Genomic DNA, 13919 nt, shown 5'->3' with positions numbered 1-13919 from the left:
AATTACGTATTAATTTACCATTTTTACCTTTAGCCTAAAAATAGTAAAACAATATATAAGGTAATAGAAGTATTATTTATGAATTAAGAAACATATTAAGCCACTTAGTACTACGGTCTAGTGGTATTTCTCTTTACTTGTAAGTGAGAGGTCTAAGATTCGATTCTCACCAAAAGCGAATTTGAACCGCATTATTGCAAGCCCATTGTGAGGCTAATCTCACCTCCCTCCCCTTTAGTGTAGATAATATTTGTACAAAAAGAAAACATATTGTCACTCAGTACTACGGTTTGGTAGTATTCCTCTTCATTTGTGAGTGACAGGTCTTAAGTTCAAAACTCGTGGATAGCGAATTCGATACCAAATTAGGTTGCCCATTGTCTGGCTTAACCGAACTCCCCCTCCCCTTAGTGTAAAATATACCGTTGTACTAAAAAAAATATTAAATAATAGCTTTGGCAAAAGTTGGGTGGGCTATTATACCTACAATAAGCAACAATAAGCTCATATATAGATTATTATAGTTGTAGTTTGTAAAACTCCTCCCTATAGGCTACAGCCCATTGTAGTCGTGGGTGTAGCTCTGCCAGTGTGATCAGCCAGTCGCTAGAAATTTGATCAACTGGTCCCAGGAAAAGTTGGCTGGTCGAAAAACGTTGTAGGATTGAATGACAATCATGTAATTAATTTGCATTATGGTGGTATTTATAAAATTATTTTGGTTGAATTTTAGCTAAAAGTTTTCTTAGAATTGATTTAAACTGAAAGATCCCTAATCCTGTTTGTTCTTTTATTTGATTTAACCCTAGCACTCAAGCGTAATTTGGAATACTTTAGGTCCGGTCCTTACTATCTCAATAGCTAGGGTTATATCATCCCTTTCATTTACTACGTACTAATGCCATTATGAAAATGTACACACAATAGAAAAATTACGCCAATCTATTGAGATATGGTATGCTACAAGTGAATATTTGCAAAAAGGAATGAATCCTAATTTTAGGATGACCGACCCTTTTAATCCAGTCCATATGATGTCCTTTTTGGGAACTAGAGAAATGCATCCCAAGTACACCAATTAGTAGGTATGAGAGGATTAATGTTGGATCTACAAAGATAAATGATTGATTTACCTATTCAAAGTAATTTACGTGAAGGACTACCTTTACAAGAAAGACTTTTGTATTCATTGCCTCCCATATGATAGGTCACTTGAGGGAGAGACAAAGAAGAATAAAATAGGACGGATTCGAGTTATTTTCAGCATACCCCATAATACCTTAAACTCTTCCTTAGTTCTACACTAAATTGTAATACCTTTCACTACTTCATCAGTTCATCTACTTTTCGGATACTAAATTAACACTTTATTTCGACAACTAGGCAATAACAATTGCATAATACTTGAATCTCCTTACGAGGTAATACATCACTACTTGTAAATTGCGTATCTTTATTGTATAAATCAGATAATAGAAAATATTTAATCTATTTAATCTTTGTTTGAAAAACATCTCAAAAAAATAAAATAAAAATAAAAATAAAAAAATAAAAATTTGAATCACAAATTATTTAATCCTCCACATGAGATCATCTTCAAATGAAGGTTGAAATTTCAAACAGTTTCAATCATAAACCTATACAGGGAAGATAGTTATTCTCAAGAAGTGGATCTGTGTTGTCCACTCATAATCATAATTGGTATTTGCTTCCTTAGTAGGCTTAGTTGCCTTATATATGTAGCTTATGCATGACACCCTGCCATCACTTCCAAATGTACAGTTACATTGTAGGTGAGAATTTCAAACATTTTGATCTCCTCCACTCAAATGGTAGACATTCAAGCACTTTGAAAGGCAAATAAATTACTATTCAAGGAAAACCAGCTTAATTATATGCACCTCAACTACTCGGATTGAACATTTGGACAAAACCCACTTGCCGTCAAACATGCATTAATAATTAAAATACAAGCCATGACATATACTTTCCCTAGCAGCCACTTCATTTTTCACCTCATATAAGAGTAGGAACTTACAACGAGTACACCATCAACGTGCATGCTAACGATATATTCAGCAATATGTATAAGTTTTTTTTCTTCTATATATAATGTCGCATATTTGACATATATGAAACTACAATGACAATATAATCGTTTCATTTAAATTGTTCTCTTATCAAATGATAAAAAAAGGCAGTATCTTTCACATGCAAAAGTTGTTCCCACAAGCGAACGTGAATTGGTGACCCGGGACAGTGCAGCTTTTTACTCCTTTTAAGGCCACAAATACTTCCATATATATTTGATTCCCTTGAAAAAAAAAAAAAAAAAAAAAAGAGAGAGAGAGAGAGAATAACACTTAATCATGGTTATTGGACAGAAACCAGAAGCCATCAAGAATCCTTTGTGTGGGGTACTCAAGGCTTTTTTGATCTCCCGCCCTTAAATTTACTAGACTTTCTTGAGCAAGTCAACAGGAAAGGTAGAAAAGAAGGCTTTCCCAGGGAACATCCCCTCTTATGTTCAGTTGATTAATAGCCAATTGACCATATTCGAACGGTCCTTGGATTTAACATTTGGAGATTTTTATGTGCAATCGAAGAAACATTTTTTTATATCTACATCTCTCATCACGTTATAAAAATATACACAATGAATAAATATAGATGAATAAGATACATTTTCAATTGCATAACAGAATCTCACGTATTTTCCCCAAAAGTTTCTTGGTACGTCACATATATGCCAAATATGAACTTATGGAGGCGGGCTCTACCCCTTGTTAAAACTTAAGATGCATTGTGCCAGCTTTCACATAAATGATGTGGGATCGTTAAATGTTTATAGGTTCAACACCCACAATGTGAGAGGCAGTTGCAACAATGCGACATCCGCCATTTATAAAGACACTTTCCTTCCTTCTGAAGGCCATGTATGCATGTTACGTTGCCAATCGAGTGCTCACACAGGTGCATACAACAATACACTAATCTTTCTCACGTGAAACTCAACCATTTATCTGATCTCATCCCAAACCGCTAGGTATAGCTGAAATTTATATATATTTCTAAACCTGATTTAAGCAGTGAAACTGAAGAATGCATCTCATATCAAAAATTTGAGAAAATATTAAATTATAGTTTATATTAAATTGTTTCACTATTTTTTTTTTTTTTTTTTGTCAATTAATTAAATTTCATTAAAAGAGAAAGATATAAAAAGGTAAAAACCATCCAAAAAGAGAATCCAAAACAGTCAAACAAAGCCCAAGTCTACATAAAGAAATTACAATAAAGTGGGCCCAAAAGAGGCAGTCCATAGCAATACAAAAGCCAAAAAACCGGAGAACTGATAAAAGAAAACAGCTGCCTCCACCATATTAGCTGCACCATCGCCGCAAAGTTGCCACCACCTAGAAGAAGGACAAATGAACCAAATGGATCAACAGACGATGTGGATAGACACGCCATCCGTGCTATAAGCGCTACCATAATCGTACCAAATAGTGCAAAAAACACTTTAAAAGCAACTAACCACCAAGGAGTGCTGCCAGATAACATCCTTGAAGGAAACATCCAAAGAGTTGAATAGCAGAGGTAGATGGTAGAGGATATGTGATGAGGAACGATACTTAGAGAGAAAAATGACAAATATGAGATAAGTTCAGAGTAAACTGAAACAAAGCTAAGAGAACACTGAGACAGAGGCTCAGACCAACTACAACCGCGAAAAATAGACATAGCAAGGTAAGATAAGGTAAGAAAAAGGAGAAAAGGTTGGGGAATGAGAGAAGAGGACTGAGAATTGAAAGGTTTTGGCTACCACTGACCCCAACCAAAGGATGAGTCGGCCATATTGTCGATACGTTTTTAAAGGTGAGCGAGAGAAGGAGAGAAGTAAAATATCTGATAGTCCTAAATGGTTTTACTCTTAACTATACCAATGCCTTTTGTAACAAAACCAAATAGATATGTCAACTGTAGGTGATTAAGTTGGGATACAAATGGAAGTGTATATGAAAGTGTAGAACAATATTTACTCTCAATGTTCAAGTCCAAATATGATATGTGCAGAGTAACCAGCTAAAAGCAAAAGAATACTGGAAAAATGCATGCAGCGTAGAAAAGTGATCAACGCTAGGGCACCATCAACGTCGATCCGTCATTGATCTTATTTCTTTTCATCAAACGAACAAGAAGAGTCAGAGTCAACTAGCTAAAGCCCCCATTACTTAACAAACAAGGAGCCCTAGTCTCTAGCTAAGCTAGAATTCCATTGATTGTATGACTTATGTGTACGTGAGAGAGAGAGAACTGTACGTTTGTGTGCTGTAATTGCGTGTGTGTAATGGTTTCAATTATACCATTAATGGGCACATAATTTTCTATCAAAATTCTTACGTTTTCTTTCTTGAATTAGTTTGAATAATATGAACATCGCTTTAGTGGTCACACATATGTAAGCACCAATTGTACGTCATTTATTGGAGCACATCAGACTGAAGAAGATAGTCAAACATAATGTTGTGTCTTTATTCTTTTTGTTCTTTTATCGTCGAGAAAAATTTGATAGAACTAAGCAGAGAATTCGAATTCAAGAGGATTCCTTTTTTTTCACAGGACCAAACTATGAGCTAGTTGATTCAAATATTTTGTGTTTCATTATTCTTCTTACCAAAGTTACGGGGCCGGTTCAATAACGGAGGTCTAAGACGAAAATTACAATCCAGCCTTTGTAACTTAATGTGTCTATATAAAGTAATTAAATTCTTTAATGAGGAATAATTAAAAAATATCCAACATTTTTCTGAATTTTCAAGTTTTTGGAGCTTACTCTAGAGGCAAATATGTCATTTGCTGACATGACTCATTCAATGATCGAGTAACACACCCTTTAGTTTCCATCAGGTTGTGTTAAAGATGAGCATATATCTTTGGTTTTGGTTGAACAAGTCATGAGCAATCTCATCTGTGACCCTACTATACATACACATTACACATTACACAGTTTTAATAGTGACGAGGAGGGTTTTACACAATTTTATACTGCGTTCTTACTGTAATTTTGACCAAAAAAAAAAATTGAACTAATTTCTAGCTGTTTTCTTTGAAGGAAAAAACTGACATGAATCACAATGTAGTAACAATTGAGTGACAAGAAGTTATTGACCAAAAACAAAAAGAAATAGGAAGAACAGTTAAAATATAACATGTGTACAAATTTGATGATCAATGTTTTATTTTTCAACCCTTTTTGAGAAATTTTTAGTATGATTGTAACAGTACTTTATGTTTACTAATTTATGTAATGAGAAGTGTATGGACATTTATATATAGACTATATAAACTCTAAAGAAAACAAATCCTTCCTCTTGAATCAAGTTGTTCTCGTACTCGCATTATCATGTGTCATGCATCAAGAACACTCCAAATAAGTTTTTACCTTCGTTTACGGACATGCCAACCCCACTTAGCTAAACCGAAGTGAAAGAATATCATTGGTGTTCGATATTGTGTTCTATCCATCAGTGAAGGCATGGCCCAGTAGGAGAATTTTTTTATCGTGATTGTAACACGGATAGTACACTACGTGTTTTTATATAAGTGATGAGAAATTTTATTTTTTAAGTTATTAACTTTTTAACACACATATCCTACCATTTATATAATAATATATGGTGTACCACTTCAAGTACCGATCACACTGAAAAATTTCTCTTCCAGTAGAGTGGGTTGTGACTTATGAATGGCTATTGTCTGGGGCATAACAACAAACAATTAATGGCCTTCAATTCATGGCTCCATATCTAAGGACCATAATGACAATGACTTATCTTTAATGGGGCCAACTGAAAACGATTCGCATTGCTTAAAGTCTTCAAAGGCTGACAAGATCCTACTGGATATGTCCAAAATCTAAATTAAGCCAGTGAAGGGAAGAATATCTAGCTAACATCATTGTGTTCTGCAGAGCACCACATGAACAAAGCCGATACAAGTTTTATGCCACAGTAACTAAGTATTAACAAACGGGGATGTTACCGAACTCTTTAGTCCAATTTTCTAGTTCTATCTTATCTGTTCACTCTCTAAATATCAACACTACAAAAACAAAGTGAATCAAATTAGAATTCATTTAACTATTAGATGAACGTCATCAAATTTTTAGTGTTTGGATGAATAACATGTTCGTTTATTTGTTGGATTACCATTAATTTTAAATTTGGTTGATTTTGAACAGAATTGATCTTTAAAATGTGACGTCGAAAATACACTGTTCGGTTTGCTTTCCATCATTACAAGATGAAAATAAAAGCCAAAAAGATAAAAAGAGAATGTTCAAACGAAAAATTTGCTAGTACTCCTTCGAATGATTGAAAAATAAAAAATCAGTCAATTCCTCTGAAGCATTCATGTCAATTAAAAGAAGTCTTTCCGTTTATGTGGAAGCCGGCAACAATATTAGGCAAAGCTGCAAAGACCCAAATAAAAGGGATCCATAGGAAGAGAATTTGTTATAAAATGTGACCAGTATGCAGACACTACACTATATACACTATATTGTAAATTTACAATATGGAATAGTTTCAAAATCAAGGCTAGCTAGCTGCGACTAAAAGTCCCACTTTTGATATTCAATTTTGAATATGTTATAAATAGACAAAATGTTCGAACCTTTGTTAGAGAATGAAGTGGAACGGGAACAATGTAATACTTTGTTTAGTTTATTTACTTGTGTTAGACAAGGGGAAATGAACATAAAGAAGAGAGGCGAGGAAAACTCGTACTTTTTACTTTTGCATTATCAAGTTGAAATGACTTAATATGATGATTTGAGAACTGTGCTCTTAATTTGATTATTTGAGCAAAAAGTCTCGCAAAAGCTACATTTCGAATAGACAAGAGGCAAACACGTGACCATCAAGTAGATGCATCAATAAAAACCATGAAATATCGAAATGGTCCACAAGATAGTTGAATAGGCCCACAATTATCTCCTTGAATTCTTTGAAAAAATGATGGGATTCAACATCAATCTGATTGAGATGGTTTAATTACAAGCCATGCAAAGGTTATCATTTGCTACAGAAATATGTCTGTTCAATAACGGTTGCCCATTAGAGTTGGTAATAATCCTGCATCATGGTGGATCCTGGATAAGCCAAGGGTCATACAAAAGCATGTAAATTTTTGGACTAATGAACTTCTGGTTCACGACATTATGTGCTTTAGTTATCTTTATGTATGTACTAGCATATGGGAACACACAAAGTGTGAGAAAATTTTTTTATTTTTGTTTTTGAAATAGAAGGAGAGAGGAAGAGAGTGATAAAGAATGTGGGAGTGGGAAGTTTTTTTTTTTATTTTTTTTTTTTTTAAATTAGAGATATGTTATGATTACATGTAGGTGAGGCTTTGAAAAAAAAAACAGCAAAATTTGGTTGTGTGAAATTACATTTCTACCTCATATTTCTTATTCATGTTCTAATTTAATTAGAGGATTAAACTGGTAATTTTATAGGATTTTGGTTGACAATGAGTGTTTTATTAATTAGTAGAGATAATACAATCCACTCGATAAACCGCGCAACTTCTCCAATATAATGTACCCTTCAGGGTATCATTAGAGATAATGCATAGATTCCACATTATCTGCCTTTCTCGTTTCAATGTAGTATCGTTTAAACGTATATCTTTAAAACTAAACAAATTTCTACCATTTAGTATTACGGACTAGTGGTATTCTTCTTCATTTGTAAGTGAGAGGTCTTAAGTTCGATTCTCCCCAAAGGCGAATTTGAATCACATTACTATGGCTAGCCCAGTATAAGACTTAGCCCACTCCTCCGCTTCTTAGAATAGATACTATATTTTGTTCAACAAAAAAAAAAAAAAAAAAAAAAAAAACACAACAAATCGTGCTCAGGAAAAACTCAACAATTTATTTATAATAAAGGAAACTGCAATGTCACTTTTACAAGCTTCAAACCAAAAGGTTAGATAATGTAAAACATAAAATTGATTTAATCAAACCCATAAACTTTATTTCTCATTTCCACAATGAAGTTACAAACATCCAAATGGGATTGTGTCCATTTGACCAAATAAATCGAACATTAAACCATGTATATCCACCTGATCAGCCTGGTTGATGAAATTAGTCTTGACATACTTTCCTTTGAGTGATGCATGGTAAAGATCTACAAGTTTGATTCATACAAGGTTTTCCTTTATAGCGATTACATTCTTAAAGCTTGAGACTAAATCATTCTTTGGACCCTAGTTATAACTATGAAAATCCTGGGGTTTACCCTTTTCCATTCTATTGACTTTGTGTATGGCCACGTCCTCGTCTGTAGTTACTACCATGAGAGGATGTGGTATTTTTTTTCCAAGGGAAGCAACATTCACTTTTGAGAATCATTGCGTTCTAGTTGATTGGGACTGAAGATTTTTCATCGAGAGCTCATTGTTCTGTTCAACCACGAAGAGTACTGTACTGATATCAACTAACTGTACTCTATAAAACCGTGCTCGCTATATTGTTGTTGCATGAGCAAATTAGAGGCATGAAAAGTACTATTTTTTTTTTCCAGCATGTATGCTTCAGTGACATTATCCTCACAAAGTTTCATTTTGAAGTTGATTCTAAACATTGCAAAAATTTATACCCAGTGACTAACTTAAAATCCTAAATTCGCAAATTTGTCCAGTCATAACGAGCTCTTAGGATAATCACTATTTTGGGTGATTATATCATTCGATTAAGGCATTTCAAAGAGTCAGTGGTTCATGAACCGTCAGGTATTCGCTCTTTAATCCTTCATGGATGTGCTGACAAATAAAATTCATGGCTTTCACTTGACCTTGGGAGGATGCAATGTTTCCTTTTTTAATAGTGCCCCTAAGATTTCCTACCTTGAGATGAATCTTGGCATCTACGACCCATGTAAGGTAATTCTGTAAGTGTTGTCACAAAATCAAGTTTTTCAAGGTTCGTTTTTTTCTTTTTTTTCTAATAAAAAAATGAACATAGGAGAGGAGAGGTAAGAGAAACTTGAGCTATTACTTTCTGCTTTTGATCTTTTTATCTGTGAGGAAAAGTGAAAAGCGATGATCAGAATGTCAAAATATGACCTCATTATATAGGATTTTCTCCAAACATAATTGAGTACATAGTTTATGTATGACCATTAGGATCAAAGAAAGCTACAACACATAGAAAAATGAAAGCCTAACACTGTTTACCCTACAAGCTTAAGATGCAAAGTCTTCTTTGAATAGTAAAACTTTATTCACGTGGGTCATTCATATTTGCAACAGCATAGATTAATCATTATAAATTGTTTGTTTGTCTTTTTTAGCCGGAGCAAAAGTGTGATAGACTCGTAACCTTTTTCTCTATAAGTAGATAAAAAAGGACATAAAATTAGTTTATGCACACAAAAAATGAGCGTGTGAAAATTATTATTATCTTTTAAATAAAACTAGATGAAGTACACACATTGTGTGTGTAAATATATATAATTTATGAAAGAGAGAAGTTTGAGAAAAATGAGAGAGAGAGAAGAAAAAAACGTGGAAGATGTTTAAATTTTAATTTTTTAATTTAAAATTAAACATATTGTATGCTCACATGTGGATGAGGGCAGAAAAAAAAATATTTGTCTGTGCAAAATTGCATTACTATCCAAAATTTTATTTTATGATATAACATCAAATTGTATTTTCACCTTCTTTTAATAATTTATGAAAGAGAGAAGTTTGAGAAAAATGAGAGAGAGAGAGAGAGAGAAATTGGAAGATGTATAAATTTTAATTTTTTAATTTAAAATTAAACATATTGTACGCTCACATGTGGATGAGGGCAGAAAAAAAAATTTGTCTGTGCAAAATTGCATTACCATCCATAATTTTATTTTATGATAGAACATCAAATTATCTTTTCACCTTCTTTTAATTAATAAAAAAATTTGTGTTAACAAGTAGTTTAGATTATGAGCAGTTAGACCCCAATATCAATACTAGTGAATAATGCAGGAGAATCCCATAAACAAGAAGAAATACTTCATGGGACCGTCCTATAAATATAATACATGTCATCTCGATGAAGGCACAATCCTAAGTCACATCATTAAGAGAGACGAATAAATAACCGACGGATTTTCTCGAAAGTTTTATCCCATCAAGATTCAGCAAGGCTGATGACAATCCATTTCTTAAGTACATCAATCTACATCTTATCTTATCTTAACCAAAGTTTTCATTGCAAATGTTTAAAATCTCATCGTTTAATTATTCAAGTCAACTAATGATTCATTACAGTGAGTTTATGGGCTTTTTGTCGAACCAGAATGCAGAGAAACCCATCAGTGACTAATATTATATTAATCTAAGGATTAATTAGTATTATGATTTTCAGAAAGCGATTGGGCTTAATCTTCTAAAATAATAGTCAACTATTGCGGTTTTTGGACTTTGTGATTGAATAACCCATTCCGCCATTGGACTTGATTTTTGTTCTTTCTAATTTTTTTATTTTATTTTTTTCCAATTCAAACCCCGTCATCAAGATTTGAATACATTACACATTATTCATGAGTAATATGAAATAGACATGATGCTTATTTTTAATTCAAATGATAATGACATCATTTTCCAGCTAAGCTATGGATAAGTAGAAGCATTAATTTTGATTAATCAAAGAGTGAAAAGACAAACCTAAACCAACATTGGAGGAAACCCTATGACGGCAGTGATCATTTGGTAGGAAAGAAACTTTGCTTGTAACGTACACTCACCTTTCTTTTTCCTATCTCACTGCTCGTATCAATGGTGGAGTATCGTGTAATTGTCCACAATGTCATTAGTTTAAGATTGTTTGATAATTATTTCGATTTTGGTTTTTAATTTTTGGTATATTTTTGTGTCGTGATAGGAGAGAAGTACACAGAGAAAATGATTGAATAAGAAGAGTGAATGAAGGATAGTGGGAGAAAAATAAAAGAAAGATACAAAGAATGACACATAGAATGAAAGTTAATCACAAAAAAACTAAAAAGTTATGCTTGAAGTTATTTTCGCTTTTGAATTTTGTTTTCATTCATTGTTTCTTCTTTCATCTCTCAAATAACACATTTTTATCCTTTTTTTTTCCTATGGGACCATGAATTTTCAAGAGACAGAGTAAGGGGTATCGAAATACGAATACCTTAAAAGTTTGGTCGTGAACTTAACAACTTCATGTTGGAGCTAGATAAATGGAGCAGTGATGCCACAATCATCCTGTTTCAGAGTTGTGGGTGAAGTTTGACGACTTAGCTGAGATTGACCATACTTGTTCCGCAAGATATGGAACCCTAATCCAGCAAGGAATTAGCAAGTTTTCTATATTCTTTGAGTCCTTATAATCTAAAGATTGGCGTGCACTCCAAGTAATCACACTCTTGAGAATAAGCAATATCTACTTCCTATATATCCTCTGGGATTCTCCAGGTTCAATAAGGATTCTCTATCCTAAAAGGTGTTTACCTCGACTGGTATAAAGACACCTATCTAGGGTTCATCTTTGTTAGCACAATTACTGCACACTTATTATCTTGCTTACTGCTTGAGTCTCATAACATTGCTTACTAACTTGACCATAAGAGAGAGCTTTTGCCGACACACACACCCCCCATCCCCCTGGGTTATCGACTACTTACAGTTGTTTACTGTTTTGCAAGTAAACGGATCTATAAATCTCCACCATTCACAGCGGTGCATGAATTTGGTTCCAACAATTTGTGCATTCATTGAGAGTAAACTTATATTCCTCCCGACAAATCACTCAACCACAAGCACTACACAAGAGAGCTTAGTCAACGCTAACATCAACATGGCAACAGGAGATGATACATTCCCTAACGCTTCTTTTGCTCTCTTTGGATATAACTCAATTCCCGACATCTTAACAACTCTTAAGCAAGTTACCAAACCCCTCATGCTACAACCATCCCAGGGAACGATGAAGCTCCAATCACTAGACCTCATTCTCCAAGGAATAAATTTAAGAGACTCTGCTGAAGATCTATATGTATGTTGATAAATTGCAGAAAGACTACAAGGCTTCATGGCAGATAATTATACTAACTTTTCAACCACAACTAATTCGAATGGCGTAGTCTGGGCAACGACAAGTCCATAGATGACTCATCTCAGAATGCCTCACCATAGGCTATTCGTCGAAGATGATTCTCAATGTAGAACTTATGTTGTAGTATCATTGAACTAGAACTACACCAGTGATTTGATTCTCCTTTTCGGAGATATGTAGGAAATCCTATTCTGATTCAACCACACCCCCTTATCAATTCACCATTCTTTTATGAATAAGAATTTCAGAGTTTGATTATGCTACAACTTTCACATGTTTGTTCATTCTTTCCTTTTTGCAGTGTTGGAGATACCCTAAAATCTCAAATAACATACAACTTTGAAACATCACATAATTGCAAGACCGAATATTAAAAGTGATAGTGTCAGATGTGGGATTTCTTGGAAATTGGATGAAAGAAAATTAGTGTAAATTGTGCGTTTCTCCTTTAACCCATTCCGTAGTGTTTAGTTAGCCGCTTAGAGGCTCAAGTCATATTAAGCACAGTTACAATATGCGGGATACGGGCACAGGGACATGGCCCCTTAACCTAAAAATACAATGCACCATCTGACCTTCATAAAGTTTTTACAATCTAAAAGTTATGCGTTATAACATTCAAACCTGACTTTACGTCATTCGAGGGAATAATCGAAAAAACAATCTAGAATTCATCTGAGTGGTGGCTCTAAACTTCGACCCTAAGGGCGATTACTTATATCCCAGACCAACATACTAAGTCAAGTATGTTATGCGATACCATGTGTCTAAGCAAGTCTGAATGTGGCATGCTAACTAGAAAATCCTCAAGAGGAATTTTATTCTAAAGGTGTTTTCTGACCCACATGTGAACAACTAAATACCTAACGAACTTTTGTCTAAGATATACTGGATGGACATGCAATTTGGATTGTGACGTAATCCCCCTCTCGGTAGCACATTGCAACCTCTAAAATCGTCAAACCCGTAACGGGGCAAGGTGAACAAACAAATGAATTTATGATTAAACAAATCCGACAGAAGACACATGAAATCTGTAGGGCATTCCAGGTATGATTTGACGATTTCTTAATCTTAGTTCGATCAAGGCATTAAAGCAAGTCTGAGCAAAAGATTTCTCATGGGCTTAGTACTCAGTGGTGAAGTAAGATGTTACTTCGACTATCATAGCGATAATCTTTACAAACACTTAGTTTTGAAGGTAATTAACTTTACCTGGAAGGATTTCAAGCTTTGTTCTGGACCTACAAACTTATGTTTCGCCTCAATACTCATCACTCAAAAGTTACCTTAGTTTAGAAAGATTAGCGGACTAAACCATATTCCACAACATAGAAGCAAAGGATGAGAAATCCTAAGTATTATACTTTAACAGGCTTAAAAATCTAAGTAGAACTACTTCGTCAAAGAACAATCAACATGTAAAAGATTAATTCATTCAAAGGAAAAATTGCAAGAACCCGAATCTCACATTGGATCCTTTCATCTAAGTCGATGATTGGAATTAATGAGGAAAACTACAGACAGCTCATCTTTCTTCGTGCACACGCAAATAAGACATATCCATCATTGCGACATTGATGACACGTTTGTCAAGGCAACATGTCTAAATACGAATGTCTCGATTGCTTTGTAGCATCCATAAGGCTCAAGATTCTATGCATCAAAGGAATTAAAATGGTAAGTCTTCTGACTTAGTCCGAAATGCATGGTCTTTGGATGACTATTCTCAAAGAAAACAAGCCGTTTTCAAATACGTAGTTAGGGCAATTGTGGGACC

The 13919-nt window shown here is 34.0% G+C and overlaps 1 long non-coding RNA gene across 1 annotated transcript; it reads right to left on the bottom strand.

Moving 5' to 3' along the window:
- Positions 1-3217: 3217 nt before the first annotated feature.
- Positions 3218-3737, bottom strand: LOC125479503. Its single transcript, XR_007260073.1, has 2 exons — positions 3539-3737; positions 3218-3416 (listed from the first exon to the last, which is right to left on the bottom strand). It is a non-coding gene; the product is annotated as an uncharacterized LOC125479503 (long non-coding RNA).
- Positions 3738-13919: the final 10182 nt, after the last annotated feature.

Source organism: the organism of the source record quoted next, unplaced genomic scaffold (genome assembly GCF_019419815.1).
Source record: "Pyrus x bretschneideri cultivar Hongxiangsu unplaced genomic scaffold, Pyrus_bretschneideri_v1 Contig29, whole genome shotgun sequence".
NCBI classification, from domain to species: Eukaryota; Viridiplantae; Streptophyta; class Magnoliopsida; order Rosales; family Rosaceae; genus Pyrus; species Pyrus x bretschneideri.
The sequence above is the reverse complement of the archived record's forward strand: the minus strand, read 5'-3'. Positions and strand labels throughout refer to the sequence as shown.